Source organism: Neopelma chrysocephalum, unplaced genomic scaffold, assembly GCF_003984885.1.
Source record: "Neopelma chrysocephalum unplaced genomic scaffold, ASM398488v2 Primary Assembly neopelma1_71, whole genome shotgun sequence".
Taxonomy (NCBI): domain Eukaryota; kingdom Metazoa; phylum Chordata; class Aves; order Passeriformes; family Pipridae; genus Neopelma; species Neopelma chrysocephalum.
In genome coordinates, this window is record NW_020897731.1 from 1604176 (window position 1) to 1620166 (window position 15991).

The 15991-nt window shown below is 40.0% G+C and overlaps 1 long non-coding RNA gene across 1 annotated transcript; it reads left to right on the plus strand.

Annotated features, from left to right (window-relative positions):
• The first annotated feature begins 6603 nt into the window (after positions 1 to 6603).
• On the plus strand, positions 6604 to 15289 carry LOC113969105. The gene is made up of 3 exons (XR_003534757.1): positions 6604 to 6676; positions 9191 to 9198; positions 15277 to 15289. It is a non-coding gene; the product is annotated as an uncharacterized LOC113969105 (long non-coding RNA).
• The last annotated feature ends 702 nt before the right edge of the window (positions 15290 to 15991 follow it).

Consider the following 15991-nt stretch of genomic DNA (forward strand, 5'->3'; position numbering starts at 1 on the left):
TCCTGCTTGTGCTTCAGCTTCATGCCTGTAAATTGTTTCAGTTAAGTTAGTGAGAAAATGTGCATATGGCTAACAGAAAATTTGCCATACAAGGGCTTTGGTTTAGACTAGAGGCTGTCTTTGTTTTGAGGTTTTACATAGTACTTAGTGTGTACTATTGGCACCAAATAGTACTAACATGTAGTACTGAACATATAGTACTAACATATATTACCAAATAGTAATAATATTAGCTATTTCTAAAGTGTGAGAGAAAACTATTAGAACAATGCATTTTCAGAAATGACTTTGTGGGTTTAACTTAAAAAAAAAGAGAAAGGCAGCCCTTTTCCCTGAGAGGTTTTGATGAAGTTTGCCATGGATGGAAACAGACTTGCCTCAGGCATGGCCTGTCTCACTTCAGAGGCTGCACCTCAGTCACTCCCCCTAATGATGACTTGAGACAGCCAGCTGTGCACGACAAACTGCACACTGGAGAGGAAAACTGATGCAGAGTGTGTGGAAGCAGATACAGAGAATTCTTGAACTCCACAAAACTGGAGTATTTGAGATTTTACCCAGTGAAATGTGGAACCAATTAGGGCACTAAATGTGACAACTCCAAGTTGTTCAATTTTTTGCAATCTTACCAACTGATGATAATTGAATGGCACATACTTGCCTTTGCCTGAGGTCACCAAATGGCTTTTTCTTTTGAGAAGTTGCTTCAATCTACTGAAGGCTGCATGGGCTTTGCCAGCCTCCGTGGGGCTTTGCTGTTGACTATGGTATTCTCTGATGGGAGTGCCAAAGCAGAGGCATCTGCAACTGGAATAGGACCTTGTCCCGAACACTCAGGTAAAGAAAACCAAAGTCCTTGGCAGTACAGCTACAAGAGTCAGAGGTGCATTTTGTGGTTTCCAGCATCCGATCTCATTGTCTCCAGCGTGCACCCAATAATGAGTAGAGAGGACTGTGAGAGCACTGTTTTTTATTTTTCATGAAGTCACAATATGTTTTAGATTTCAGGATTGGGACACTGAAAGGTCATCCTTAACAGTTGCTTCTGATAGGATCATGACAAAATACACCATACAAGACATCCTAGTTACAATTTTGCCTACATAACTCTTCAGAGGCTTCAGTTAAGTCAGAACTGACTGTCCTGCTACCCAAAATTTCAGCCAGGTTTCCCCTGCTGCTCCCATCTGCATTCCCAAGGGCAGGTACTAATTCTGGTATCAGAGGCTGAAAGTGAATGTGGTCTCTGCACAAATCCAGCCTACAGCCCGTTGATCAGGCACAGCTGTAAGCCTCACTCTCATGGGAAGGTTTTTAGACTACAAATTCATCAAGCAAAAGGTGACTAGCCCTAGCTCCACCACCAGAAGTGACACAGACTAACAAGGCATATTGTATTCTAGGTGGGTGAAAAAAATAACATCAAGTATCCTAATACCAGAGAAAAGTGAGAGTTCAGGTACAATTTGTACCTACTGCTTTTCTAGCTAGTTGTAGGCAGGCCTGAGCTTATAAGAACAAACAAATTGGGTTAGACCAAAGAATCATCCACTGAAGACTAACAAGCAGCATCTATCAAGGACTGCATATGCCTGTAATAGGGCTCAGATCACCACAGGGATATTCTGGGTCACTCTGGTCCCCTGTGTCTCTGTACTGATTGTAAAAGAGCTCTGTACCATCCTGCCAAACCCCATGTCAGCGATAGATGTAGAAACTGGTATGTCTCTGCAGATATTAGGTTTGTCCTTGAGACACATGAACCATATAGTGGTATATTTTGCTTGCCACTCCACCACCAAACAAAATAACTGGGCTCAGAGTAGCACTAAGGCAATAAATCCCTCTTCCAAATAAGAAAACTGGTGAAAAAATCCATTGTGTTATTGGAAGGAAGAGTTCAGCCTGGGCCCTCTGGGTTGGAGGAGTAATTTTAAATAAGTTGGTGCTACTCTCACACCTTCCCTAAAAATATGTAAAATTGTTCCCTCTGTTAGATTACTATTTGCTGGTACCTGGCAGACTCTTAATTGATTAGAGAAAACTAATTTAGTGCAATGAATTATTTGCAAGTGAAGTATCTGAATTATCTACTTTATTAATATTTTTGATTTAAAATTATTATTTTATTGAGATGTCTCAGATAAGAGCTTGTTATAGTTCAGAAAAGTAACTTAAAGGAAAGCTGAATAAAATCAATCCCTGGTGCAAAAACACCTCAGCAAGTAGTCATGCTATGGATGAACTTGTCCCAGGGTAACTCTGCTTATTTTATTGGCACGTCATGCCAATAAACTTATCCAGATAGTTCACAGTTATTCCCAGATGGGAAAAAGAAAGGAACTCATTAGAATTTGGCAGCAGCTTTTTTTTTTCCTGCTAAATTATCTTGACCTTTCCTGGAAAAGTTCAGAATTTGCCAGTTAGCAAAAATTCAGTCAAGCTTCCACCACTGATTTCTGCACAAATTCAGGTTTAGCTTCCTTCCCTCCTGAGCCGTGACCTTCTCTGCTGGCAGAGGCCAAGTCATGGCCTCCTTCACATTGTTTATCTTTTTATCCAGCTGAGGACACATTTTAGAAGAGAAGTGGAAATTTTTTTGTGGGAATAACTTTTGCTCAAGACCCAAATTTCTTCTATTTGCAGTCCATATGTATAGTCACATGTAAGACCGTTTGATTTGCAAGGCAGCGTAATGAAACATAGCTCAGTGTTTATGGCTTTTTTAAGTAATCTCTTCTAAATACGTCTTTTCAACAAATTTTGGGTCTACTCAGGCTTTTCCATCAACACTTACATCTAATCAGGCAAAAAACCAAAAAAAAAAAACAAAAAACCCCCACCAAGTATCCAAATAAAACAACAACAATTTTAAAAAGAAAAAAAAAAAGGAAAAAAGAAAAAAGTTAAATTTAGTCCCACTCAGTGGTTGACACCACGCAGTTCTGTTACAGGATAGGTCCCAGCAGGCTCTGCACTCCCTGGGCTTTCCTGTACAGGACTGTCACTTCACATCAGCCATCCCTCACTCTTTGTATACCAGCTTGGTCAAGATGCAAATATCCCGAAACCTGCTATTCTTTTCTTCTCTTCCTTCTTGATTAAGAGATATCACTGAATAGGGATCAAGAGCTGCAAATATGGAAATACAAATTTCACTTTCTTTTCTTTCCTACTCAGGAATTCTGGTTCCACTTAAAATTTTGAGGTATCTGTAGTATGAACGTTCCCCACTCTTCCCTTCACCCATTTTTCTCTCTTGCCATCTTACTTTTACTTCCATTTTTATTGTGTTTTTCCTTCAGCCAGTTCAGTCTGATCTTTTCCCACTTGTGATAGGTTATAAATAATGTGTTTTGAGAAACAAGAGTGCCTCACCAATGCATCAGACCCTGGCTTGTCCCCAGTATTTCAGAGATCAACCATAACACAGCAATAAGAGAAATTACAAAAATTGGGGATGGGGTGACTGGACTGAGTCATACTGTCCCCTCACTACATGGTTTGTAAGATTAATAGATATACTTTATATTATTTCCTATTTATAGCCCTTAGTAGTGACTCACAAAGCATGACAACCGGAAGCTGCTTGAAGCCCTTACTACCAACAGTCTGAGCACCCTCCTGTCTAACCTGAGGCAAGTGTGACATCCAGCCTCACATAGCAAGAGCTGAAAATAGCTAAGTTCAGCTACAAAAAGCAGTGGGAATTTGTCGCTTGAGCTGCTCCATGTAGGAGGAGTGAGACAAGACACGAATACACTGCAGTCTTGACAGGGCTTCTTTCCCATCTTTTTATGGTCTCAGTGGTCTTAGAAGTCATTTCCAACCTTAGTGGTACTAGGGACAGGATAGATTTTTAAAGAAGTGTCTAAAGAAAGCAGTTCCCAGTTCAACTGCTGGAAATATGGCAATGCTAAGAAGTTTCAGTCAATGTGGGATACAGCCTCAGCATGTCCTTCAACCACTCCTTTTAATCATCAGCCTCCACACTGAACAGGCATAAACCACCACTATTCAGACACAGCAGTATTTTGCACTTCCATCCAATGTGTGTTGCAACTTAGACTTGAAGATGTGTTATGGTCACGCCCAATGACACTGTGTCGTGTTTATCCAAAGACAGCTTCACAGGACATCTGTTTTGGTAACAAAGTTGATGTGAATAACTCCTACTGAGGTCTTCCCATGGGACTCTGCATTCACACTGCAGTATTCCTCCTTGTTTATGATTGACACAACCAGAAAAATTGCACCACCAGCCAGATCATTTTAACCCCTTCTCCTGGCTGGGCCAACACTGAAAATCCATGACTCCAACACAGTTTCTCCATGTCACTTTCTACTCAACCAGAAGCATCAGAATATAGTCAGTGTTTAAAAAAATATCGACATGCACTCAACCACATTAAAACAGAAAAATGCATTTTAGCAGGAAACACCTAAACGGGAAGTGACATTAGCACCCAGTGAGGATTTCCTCTAACCACTGCAGTTATCCTGACAGCCTAGAAACTATTGCATGGGCAGGATGTTATCTCTCTAAGAATGACTAAAGCCTAGTGATGGGGGGCAAGGACAGAGCATGGAGAGCAAAATGCTCTTCTTATATCCTGGAGCAAATCTAAGAAAGAAAAACTACTTTCAATGGAAAATATTCAGTCATCCCTAATATTTAATTTCTTTTATGTAAGAGAAAACAGGGCTTATGGCTTTAGGGTTTTTTTAGGAGACAAAGATTTTCTTTGTGAAGACTTTTAATTTAAAGAAATACCCCAAGCAAAACTATGTTTTCAGAAAGCCTAAGTACTCAGCACCAAAGCAGTATTTCCAATGCTTGTAGGGCCCCCAGTTCATCCCCTCTTTCTGTGAATATAACATGAACTTTCCTATCAGTGCCTAGGCATTCCCATTATGCCTTTATCCAATTCTTCTCCAAGATTTCTTCAACTCCCCCCCCATTATTGTTATATGTTAATTTTTTGCAAAAGATAAACTTTTCTGCTGAGAGGAAGAAAGTAGGACAATTTTAAGCAGTCTCTAGCTCATGGTCTATGTTTGTCATAGGTACCTAGACAGCATAAAACCCACCAGTTATAGAGACATCAGGTCTCGTGCTGTCACAGTTTAATGAACAGAGAAACCAGCTGCAGAACAACAGTCAGCTGTAATTCAGCTCTGTAGGGATGGGTATAGGCACAATCTCCACACAGGAATATCAACACCACGGTGTGGTTCCAGAGTAAGGTCTCGGTTATTTAGAGGATCATGTATTTACTTCTAAAGAACTGAATAGAAACAGATCAATAAATTAATCAGTACTAGCTTGACACAAATGACAGTTTTTAGGTCTCTGTCAAAATTTTATATAGTCTTGTTGATTGCATGATTAAGCTGTAAGTGAAGATTCAATTACAATACCTCTGCTAGGATGCTGGTGATGAAATCCCCTTCTAATTTAGCTGATCTTGTGCAGGCATAGGGAAAAAAATCAAATAATTTTATCAAATGGATTAGATGAGCACATTTTTATACCACAGTATCACAGCTTGTGGTAGATTTACATGAGGCATAAGCTAACAGGAAGTGAGGCCTGAGCAGTGAAATTTGCAGACTGTTCTTACCACTTTATGGAAGTTTTCCTTCATGTTTTCCTCCAAATTCAACCACAGACTTTCAGGGAACCGTGTCATTGTCTTCTGTAGCTCACAGAAGTGATCTGATTTAGGTTGCAGACCCCTCTCCTCCTCTACCTCTTTGTGAAAGGCCGCAAAAGCCAAGGTCACCAAAATAGGAGAGTGAGACTTGGTGCTGTTTAAGACAGATATGGAGGGAAGTCACATGGCATCAAAATACAGGTGCTAAACTGTTGTTCTTGAGTTAAGGTGTTCCCATTAAACCAAAGGTGCACTGTGGCTGAAATGAGTAGGCAACAGGGAAGAAGACTGAACGTTTTTCAAGAAGGAAATCCTAAAGGCACAGGAGCAGGTTGTTCCTATGTCCTAAAAGATGAACCAGGGAGGAGGATGACTGGCTTGGCTGAACAGAGAGCTTCAGCTGGAATTCCCGAAAAAAAAGTGGCTGTCAATTTTGGAAGCAGGGGCAACTTAGAAGGGCAACAAGGATGCCTTGAGGTTATGAGGTTCAACAAGATGAAGCACCAAGTACTGTCTTTGGGTCACTACAACCCCCTGCAGCACTACAGGTTTTGGGCAGAGTGGTTGGAAAGCTGCTCAGTAGAGAAGGACCTGGGAGTGCTGGTTGACAGCGGTTGAACACGGACCAGCAGTGTGCCTAGGTGGCCAAGAAGGCCAATGGCATCCTGGCCTGTATCAGAAATAGTGTGGTCAGCAGGACCAGGGAAGTGATCATACCACTGTACTCAGCGCTGGTGAGGCCTCACCTCAAATATTTTGTTCAGTTTTGGGCCTTTCTCCCAGGTAACTAGTAATAGAATAAAAGGAAATGGCCCCAAGCTGTGCCAGGGGAGGTTTATATTGGATATTAGGAAAAATTTCTTCATGGAAAGGGTTTTCAAGCATTGGAACAGGCTGCCCAGGGAAGTGGTTGAATCACCATCCCTGGAGCATTTTAGATATGTAGATGTGGCACTTGGGGACATGGCTTAGTGGTGGAGTTGGCAGTGCTTGGTTAACGACTGGACTCGATCTTAAAGGTCCTTCCCAACCTAAATAGTTCTATGATTCTAAGATCTAACTGCACAGGGGGCTGTTAAGTGAAAGGCAGTAATGAAGGCTTTATATTCAAAATGGAATAGGAAATAAGGAAATAAATTAAATGTTTGCCTTTGATCCCTTTAGGAGTATCTCAATATGACAAGCTGGAAAGAGAAAAAAGCATACCTTAGACCATCGAGCAGAAGCCATAAAATTTTTAAAACCCATCAGTAATCAAATACTTTTCACACACATGACATTTCAAAAGGAAGAGAAACACGCACATAGTCCAGGGCTGTCTCTGGCCTTTGTCCATCCAGAGTTCCACACCCCAACAGACTATGTAATTCAGAAGACTAGGAAATTCTCTTCCCCAATAAAATGCTGAGATGGCACTGAGTCTGATTCAGGAAACCTGTGACCTATTTGCAGTCCTTGTCATAAAAGCAATTACTTTGTTTTACCTGTGAGTTAAAAATTTCCTTTGAAATAGGAACTTCCCCCTCCCATTCCAATGCTGTCAGAACATTCTGCAGCTCTCCTCTGGACTCGCTCCAGCAGGTCGATGTCCTTCCTGTTTCTTGTCCACCAACACCCTCAAGTCTTTCTCCTCAGGGCCCCTCTCAATCCGTTATCTTCCCAGCCTGTATCTGTGCTTGGGATTGCCCCGACCCAGGTGCAGGACCTTGCACTAGGCCTTGTTGAACTTCATGAAGTTCACACAGGCCCACCTCTCAAGCCTGTCTGGGTCCCTCTGGGTGGCATCCCTTCCCTCCAGTGTGCCAACTGCACCACACAGCTTGGTGTCATGGGCACACATGATGGGCTGAGGAAGGATAGAGGCAGAGGTCTGAAGAAGGAGAGCGTTCCTGAAAGAAACTGGAGTTCTGCAAAGCAATTAATAGAGTAGATCAAGTTTTTCATCAGAGTTTGTAGCTGGCAATATTTTGGGAGACTTTTAAAGAATTTTCCACTTTAGTCAAACAAAAACCTGTTCCTGCAATCAGCAGAGAAATCTATATTCCTGCAAACTGGCACCCAAAGAAGCACAGAGATGTTGAAATACAGAGAGTAATTTTCACCAGTGTTAGATTGCTGAGCTTTTCCAGCTTTTTCAAAACTCTCCCAGGCACACCGTGGGTGCCAGGGACTGATTTCTGCTGACTCCTGACAACTGTGTGGGGTGGAAGAGGTTACTCTCCAGATTTTTAAAATTACTATTCCCGATATACCCGAGAAATGAATGTAAGGAGGGAGGAAGTAAAGAGTTTTGATCCAAGAGAAAACAGATAACTGCCTTTAAGGAAAGGTCACTGCTCATCTGTCTGGGACAAAATGCTCCTTGCAGTGAAGAGTCAAATCATAGGTAGGCAAAGATTTTTTTTACGAGAGAGAATTGGATGTGCATATTCATAATAATGCTTCTCAGAATAATCCCAAGTGAACTGAGTGACTGAAATGTCATATGCAAGCCTATAAACCAATCTCTATTTGATACATGGGTCTGAAATGACATATTTTTACCTTCTGTCTACAAATGGTTGATTTTTACACCTTCCACTGAAATACCTGATACTGCTTTCGACTGTTAGATTACATATCCCTTGACTCCAATCTGCTCTGCAATTCCTGTGCAAAACAGAATCTTATTTAACAAATCTAAGATGGAATAAAAATCAGGGAAGAAAGACTAAAAGTCAGAAAATGTTGATATGTATTTACCACTTATACTAGTAAACTCTCTCCAGATTTAACTCCAGCCGATACCATGACTCATCTTTTCACATAAAGATTTATTTTAGTACTTTGTAGACATGCACAGTTAAAAATGAAATTAAAAAATGCAAGCCACACCCCTCTGTATATTATAATACATCTTTATCTCATCACTGTGGCATTACAGTGGACAGAGCAGCAGAGTCCCAGGGAGGAGTTAGAGCTGATACACAGTATAGGAGGATAGTGGGGCCCTGATTCTTGTCTGGAACTTTCTTTACCTGCCTACTCTGAAGGGTGTTAAGTAGAGGTTTTGATTAGCCAGTGTTGAAATACTCTTCAATCAGTCATTAATAAATATGATACAGGAAAGCTTAAGTAAGATTATTTTAGGGGAAATGGATGGTAGTAACTTGGGTTTGTTATTTTGTACTCCCCCAGTCTTCAGACAGGAAAAACCATCACAGAATCCAAAATAAAGCGTTCATAGCCAAACAAGTTGAGCTCACAGATTGGCAGCTAAAAAGAAAAACAAGCAAACAAACAACAACAACACATACCAAACCTAAACTAAATAAGTGGTCTGTACTTCAGAAGCTGGGATTTCAGGAGAAGCTGCTGAGTGCTTTTCAAAGTGCCAAGTACGTCTGTTTCTTAAAACTCATTATTACTGTAAACTGTCATCATTAACCAAGAAACTTCGACTCATTTACAGCTGACCCAAGTGCTGCAGCTTTATGCACTTAAGAAGGCAGCAAGTTCTATCCCTAATCAAACTGCAGAAGAGAGAGAGACAGGCTACTCTGTGCTACATCTATGCTTTTTTTGATAGCAGAAGATGCTGCTGAGTGCACAGCACTCTTATGAAGTCAGAACACTTACTTTTGGTTCATAAATATTAATTCAAGGCACTACACCTCAAGTATTTGAAAGTCTTGGCTCTTTTTTATTATTATTCATTGCACAATTATATTTTAATTGGAAATAGATAATTACTAGAATATTAATTCTGTTCTACTATCTTGGAATTAATATGAGTTTATCTGCACACAAAGAAACACTGCAAGTGATTGGCTGTATATTAAAATTGACAAATGTCTCACTATATTGTATATAAACATTATGTAAAATACATATTTTACATCTACTTGTCTACTATGTTACACAGAGATGTTTTCATAGGGCTAGGGTTGAATTTCCCCAGCCACAGCCTTTTATAAAATCAAAGTAAGGCAGAGGCTCTAATTAATTTCAAATAAGAATGAAAAGTCTGTCAGACTTGACAAGAGCATTTTGCAGAAACATGATGAAATCTGAAGGTGACTGATAATATGCTAACAACATACTGTTTCAGTGGGATCGCTTGATTTTTGAAGGATCAAATTATCCCTGTAAGTAAGCCCAGTTTTGACAAAACCAAAGCAGAAAAATCAACAGAAAGTTGTGTAGTTTTTAGCAGGGGTGCCATTCTTCCAAGATCTGCAGTGTTAGAGAAATGAGCAATGCTTGGGGTGTTCCTCAGGGTACCCAAATGTTTGCCAGAGCAATGAGACTGAGATAGCTGTCCTTCAACATTGATCTCAAATATCCCATTGGCACTGTTTTAGATTTTTTTTCTGGGTGGAAGGGAATTATTTTTCTAATTTTGTATTTTTTTATTTTTCTGAACTCGGTTACCTTTCTGTATCTCCTGCTAACCTAAAGCTTGTAGAATTTTTTTTTCTCCTTATATTTTGAAAGGTTGATGCTTTTAACACGTAAGCAGAAACAGTAAGAGCTTCATGAAGAGTGATTTTTCAAGAAGGACTTTTTATTAAGAGTGTAGTGATAGAACAAGGGCTAAGACCCTGAAATTAGGTAGGTTTAGATCAGATATTAGGAAGAAATTCTTTACTGGGAGAGTAGTGAGACACCGGAAAAGGTTGCCCAGAGAAGCTGTGGATGACTCCATCCTTGGAAGTGTTCAAGGCCAGGTTGGATGGGGCTCTAAGCAACCTGGTCTAGTGGAAGGTGTCCCTGCCATGGCAGGGGGGTTGGAACTAGATTATCATTAAGGTCCCTTCCAACCCAAACCAGTCTGTGATTCTATGATAAGTTATTCCCCACCTGTGCTGAACTGTCATAATAACTTAAGTGCTTTTTTCCTTTTGAAACTAGATATAAAATATTTCAATATTCAGTGGGCCAAAGATCACAGCAGCTACATCTCATGCATTCTCCTAATATTCTCTAACAAGTTCCTGGTGTTTCTATACTGTTTAGTGGATTACCCTGTCAAAAGGAGCAGCCTCTGGAGGGGCAATCAGGAGAAAGACGCTGAACTCCTCTGTCCCAGATGATTAAAATTGTCTCCTGAGAGACAGAGAAGAATCACTTCAAGTCTTTGCAGCAGGACTAATGAAGACTGATTTCTTGAAGCTACAGTACAATTCCCCAGCTCCATACCCATCCCTCCCTCCTTCCCTGCAGTAACCTCAGCTCCCCTCCACGTCCTCAGCTGCCTCTGCAGGAAGGGGAAGGCAGCTGGAGCTGGAGGTGTGCTGCCCAGCCAGCTGGACACTGCTGACACCCTTGGTGAGCTTGGGGCCAACAGCCTCAGGTCTGCACAGAGAGGGGTTATCAGGCAGACCTGCAATAAAGAAATGTTTCACTTTCCCATCTTTCTGTCAGATATGATCAGAGCTAATCAATGAGTTACCTGAGTTAACCAATTATTGCTGAAAGAGCGAGAAGTTTCTGAGATAGCACATGGGTATCTTTTCTTTCTTTATGGAAGTTGAGAAGCTGGGGGGGAACTCAGCACATTATACACAGCCTTAATAAAATGCCAGTCTTTTGGAAGTTAGAAGAAGTGGGATGTCTGTCTGTATAACATTTCTAGCAGAAGTTCAGGCATCGATCTACTGGTGTTGCTGCTCTGTTCCTCGACCTTATTCTCCCTCTCCAATAGTCATTTCTAATAAAGGGCTTATGGGTCTTAATGCTGCCGAGTTCTGCACAAGTAGTGCTTCAAATGGTGGACTCCTGCTCAGATTTGAAAAACAAACATTTCAGCTGGTTATTCACATGGGGCAAAGAGGTACCAAACCTCTATACTGGCAGTTAATTAATCATGTATTGAAGTATTTCTTGAGCAGGGGCAGCCATTGCTTTCATAACAAGTCAGACTCAATGCAAATAAAGACGTGGACAAAATATCTCTCCAGTCTCTCTTTTAATTCCAAGTCCTCCTCTGTTTTTACAATGAAATAAAGTAAAAAAAAAAAAAACAAACCTACCAAGCCTGAAAGCAGAGATGTGCCATAACCTCACACGTGGAGAGAAAAAGTAGTTGGCCATGCTCAAAAGTTCTTTCACAGCTGACATATGGTCTCTAACTTTACAATTCAAATAGTGATGCTAAAAAATATACTTTAGGTAAAGCAACTTTGGTTTTATTAGTAAAGGTATAAAAGGACTGTTCCAGAGCAGCACTCTGAGAAAGTATAACTTTGTATGACTTTTGTACAACTCTGAGAAAGTACAGATATTTTGTTCCAGCTTTGATGCCCTTGAGATGCACTGTAAGGAGGTGGGCTTTGAGAAGTGCCAGGACCCCAGTTTGTAAGTAGGGATCTATCAAAATGCCAGGTGCAGTTCACAGTGCCAGAAGGTGATCCTGCAGGGAAATAGGTAGGGATGAGGCCAGCAGGACCCCAAGGCCAGAGGCAGAATCAGGCTGGTGAAATCCTGGGTTTCAAGGCTTTCCTGCCCCCCACCCCTCCCCTCCACCCTGTCCTACTGAGTTACCCAACAATCCTCCTACATGGGTAAACCCCATGTTATAATGAACATTCTTTAAAGCAACCTTTTGGCACGTGGATAACAAACCACATGGATTCAGTGCTGTAGAGTTTAACTCTCAGTAGCAGGTCACATTTTTAGTCCTGAAAGTTCCGGATCTAGTAAATACTCATTTGGTCAATGGGTCATCAGTCACAGATCCACTAATCAAAGTGTGAAAAACCCATTGACTAAATCACATGTTAATGTAGAATGACTCAGGAGCTCTGGAGTCAGCCCTGGGTCTCACCATGAAAAAGTGATTTCAAATCCTACCCAAATACAAGTGCAGTCAATGCAGGTGAGGTGAAACAGGTGCTCTTATGGGTGCTCAGGGGACACAGAAACAGGTATGAAACCATCTGTATATAACTACCAAGTAAATTAGGGAGATTTACTTATTGCTATTTGAGGGATCATCTCAAAACTGAATCTTAACTTATAAAAGTCTGAAAACACACATTCAACAAAGAGTGTATTGAAGCCATGAAAAATTCTCAGGAGATTAACAGTTTGGAAAGCTGGCCATGCTTCTGCAGTAGGATTTCTTTATCATTTGTCTAGACCTGTTAATAAAATTCCTTTAAAATACTGAAACTCATTTTTAAATTAATGAGCACAAATAACTTCCCAAAGCATTATAAATTCATTAAAGTATTAAATACAACTTCTTTACATATTACCAAGTTATTAGAGTTCCCATATGTGAATATTATTTAAAACTATGCAAAATCTCATTTTCTGTTTGGCTTTAGAAAAATAGATTTAATAGTTCCAATTAAATAATCCTCATGTGAATTCTTGTGAGGAAAAAGAGAAGTCTCGTAATATTTTTAAATGACAGAAAAAATAAGCTATTTTATATGCAAATATACCTAATTTAATTTAATTGTTCCTGAGGGAAGAAGAAGATTTGTATGCAAACCTCTTGCCAACTAGTAGACTTCAACTTCCTAATTTTTTTTACTCTTGAATCATTAATTAATGACTGTGCCTTCCTAATGGGAGAGAGTGCAGACCTGCAGGGCACTGTATTCAACACCTCTGTGCCCCAGAGAAGTCATCAAAATATGAGGGTGGTGCAACCCAGCTGTGGAAGTTGCCTCCTTCTCCAGTGCAGAGAGAAGTGCTCAACACGTCAGAAGTCCAGCAAAGCGAAAGCAGATTTCCTCCAAAATAGTGCTGTAGGAAGCATTTATTAGCCCATCATGATAGAATTCACTTTAAGCAGGCCTGGATTGATCAAAATGGTCATTCCAATGTGTCTATATGAAACATCCTTTGCTGATACTTAAGTTTCGTGCTGTTCCCATGGCAAGTGGTAGAAGCACATAACTCACTGATACAGCCGGTCGCTCAGGCGAGACAAATAATCTATCATCAGGCCACTTAAATTTCATCTCTACCTTTTACCCTGTGGGAAAATTCTACAGGGTGTCTTGTAGGTGAAAGCATTTTAAAATTATGTTGTCGCAGCCACAAAAACCATACCATCTATTTGCAAAGAGGCTGGTCTCACGCTAGCACAGCTGGGTTTTAGGCTGCATCACAAAGACCTTTTTTTGTGCTCTCTCATCCTGATGAATATCTCTGAAATTTTCTCAGAACAATGCATTCTTGTCTCTGCTCAGTTAACTTTTTCCCTTTACAGTTTATATACAATTCTGCATGTCCTCTCATTTAGCTAATCACTTCATGCAGTCTAAATGCTTAACTAACTCCTCAAAAACACAGATTTACAGTATACTCAGTATACATACACCTTAACCACTAGTTTAGAAAATGAAGACACTTAACTAGCCTAGCATAGACAAAGCTGGGCACAGCCACTCATCATTCTATCCTGTTTGCCAAAGAGTTTTGCAGTTTGCCGTGTCACACACCTTCACGTCAGTAGATGTGTAGAGAGACAACAAATGGTTGGATTTTTATTCTTTTGCTCCTGAATTTGCACTATGGCTCCTCGATCCCAGCACAGAGAATTTAAGGAGCATGTTGTGCTTTAATGACCTGTTCCCCTACAGGTGCAAATTACGGCCCTCTGAAGAGGTGATTTCTTTTGCATCCAGCTGTTCTAAAGCCCACCCCAGGCACATCCAGGTTCCCACGCACCCTTCAACCACCTCTCACACTGTGTTGCCTTGCTAGGCAATGGGGTTCAAGCATGACTCACAGCCTAATGGAGTAATTCTAGCTTCAAGAAAACCCTGAGGTGCTTGGGGGTGTAGTGAATTTATCACTAGAGAAACCAAAGTAGCACTCCAGCTGCCAAGTCCACCCCTTCAACTGCTGACAATCACACAAACATACACTTTTTGGTGCCTTCTGAAGTCTTAGTACATGCACCAGGGTGTACAAGATGTTATTCAACACCTTGTGAAAAACTCAAGATCTGTTTTAAAATAAACTTTTCCCTAAAGATGCAAAAAGAGAACAGTTAATTAGTAGACAATTTTTCTTTTATATTGTTAACCACAGTAGCCTGAAAGAATGCTTTATAGACATTTAAGGCTTATAGTGCAATAATTAAGTATTTTCCAAACAATAGATAACATCAAGCACATCCTATGCACTGCTTGAACTTGACTATAGGACTCAGAGTTTATTTCTCTAAATGACTTAGGACATTTATTCAATGATTGCATTTTTTCTACTCAGAAATAGAGCAGCTTTGTAAATTGTTTAGGCTAATAGAGCCAGTATTTTTTTGTTACTTGTTAAACTGTTAAAAACCAGGATCTGCTCCAGATGCTGCACATTCAATATTAGCTCCAAGCATAGCTGGAACATTAGCTGCACTTACAGTCAAGCTGAAGAACCATATTATATTATTTATTGCTCAAAATGATGTACAGATTTGATTCATGATTCAAAATTTTGTAGCCAGTACAAAGTCTGCTACATTAGACTCACAACAATTATCTAAATATCCTTATTTGTGACTTGAAGAGCATAACATTGCTATTCCCAGCCAATGCAAAAAAAACAGTCATGCTCTATGGACATATGGATTAAAGCCATTATCATGTCATTAAATGTGTTGTTAAATAAGAGATGAAAGTTACTTTTCAGCTGGAACTGGTACAAACAAAATACCTGCATGTCTTTCTCAGGCTTTATCACTGCCTTCAGGAGTGATTTTGGCATAGTTTGTCAGCTTCTATATGCGGAGGTTTTGGAGACTACTTTAAGTTTAAAGTTTCCATTAATGGAAATGAGCATACAAGAAGTACTGATTTAACAAAGTGGTGGAAATTATCTTAGTTAATTTTCAGCAAAATAGATTAAGGCACAAAAGTGTAGCAATTCAGTACTTAAAATAGAAAGAATTGAATCCTATAGCAAAGAAAAAACTTATGTGTCACGTCATCCTTCTGCTTGAAGGCTCTTTCCTGACTCCTTGACTTTCTTCTAAAATAGTAGCTGTCAGGACATCATCACTTGAAGAGGATTCTTGTTAATCAGACAGCCACTGTAACCTACTCACATTCTAGAGCTGTTCAGTTTACTGTGGCAGGTTATATTTAATTAAATTCCTATATGCTAACTCATAACAACAAGTTCCTCAAAATGGCTTTGTATGCTTCTAATTTTTCACAGTGTTGGCAGTCTTTTGGCACAGGCTAATTAAAAACAATAAATATAACTTAAAAATTCACATGACCCTATTACTGACCCAAGGCAGAAAAATCTGGAAGCTGACAAGTCAAACTGATCTGAAAACTGACAACCATATAGACCAACTTATGCAGTTTTGTGGTAATTATAGAAATAAG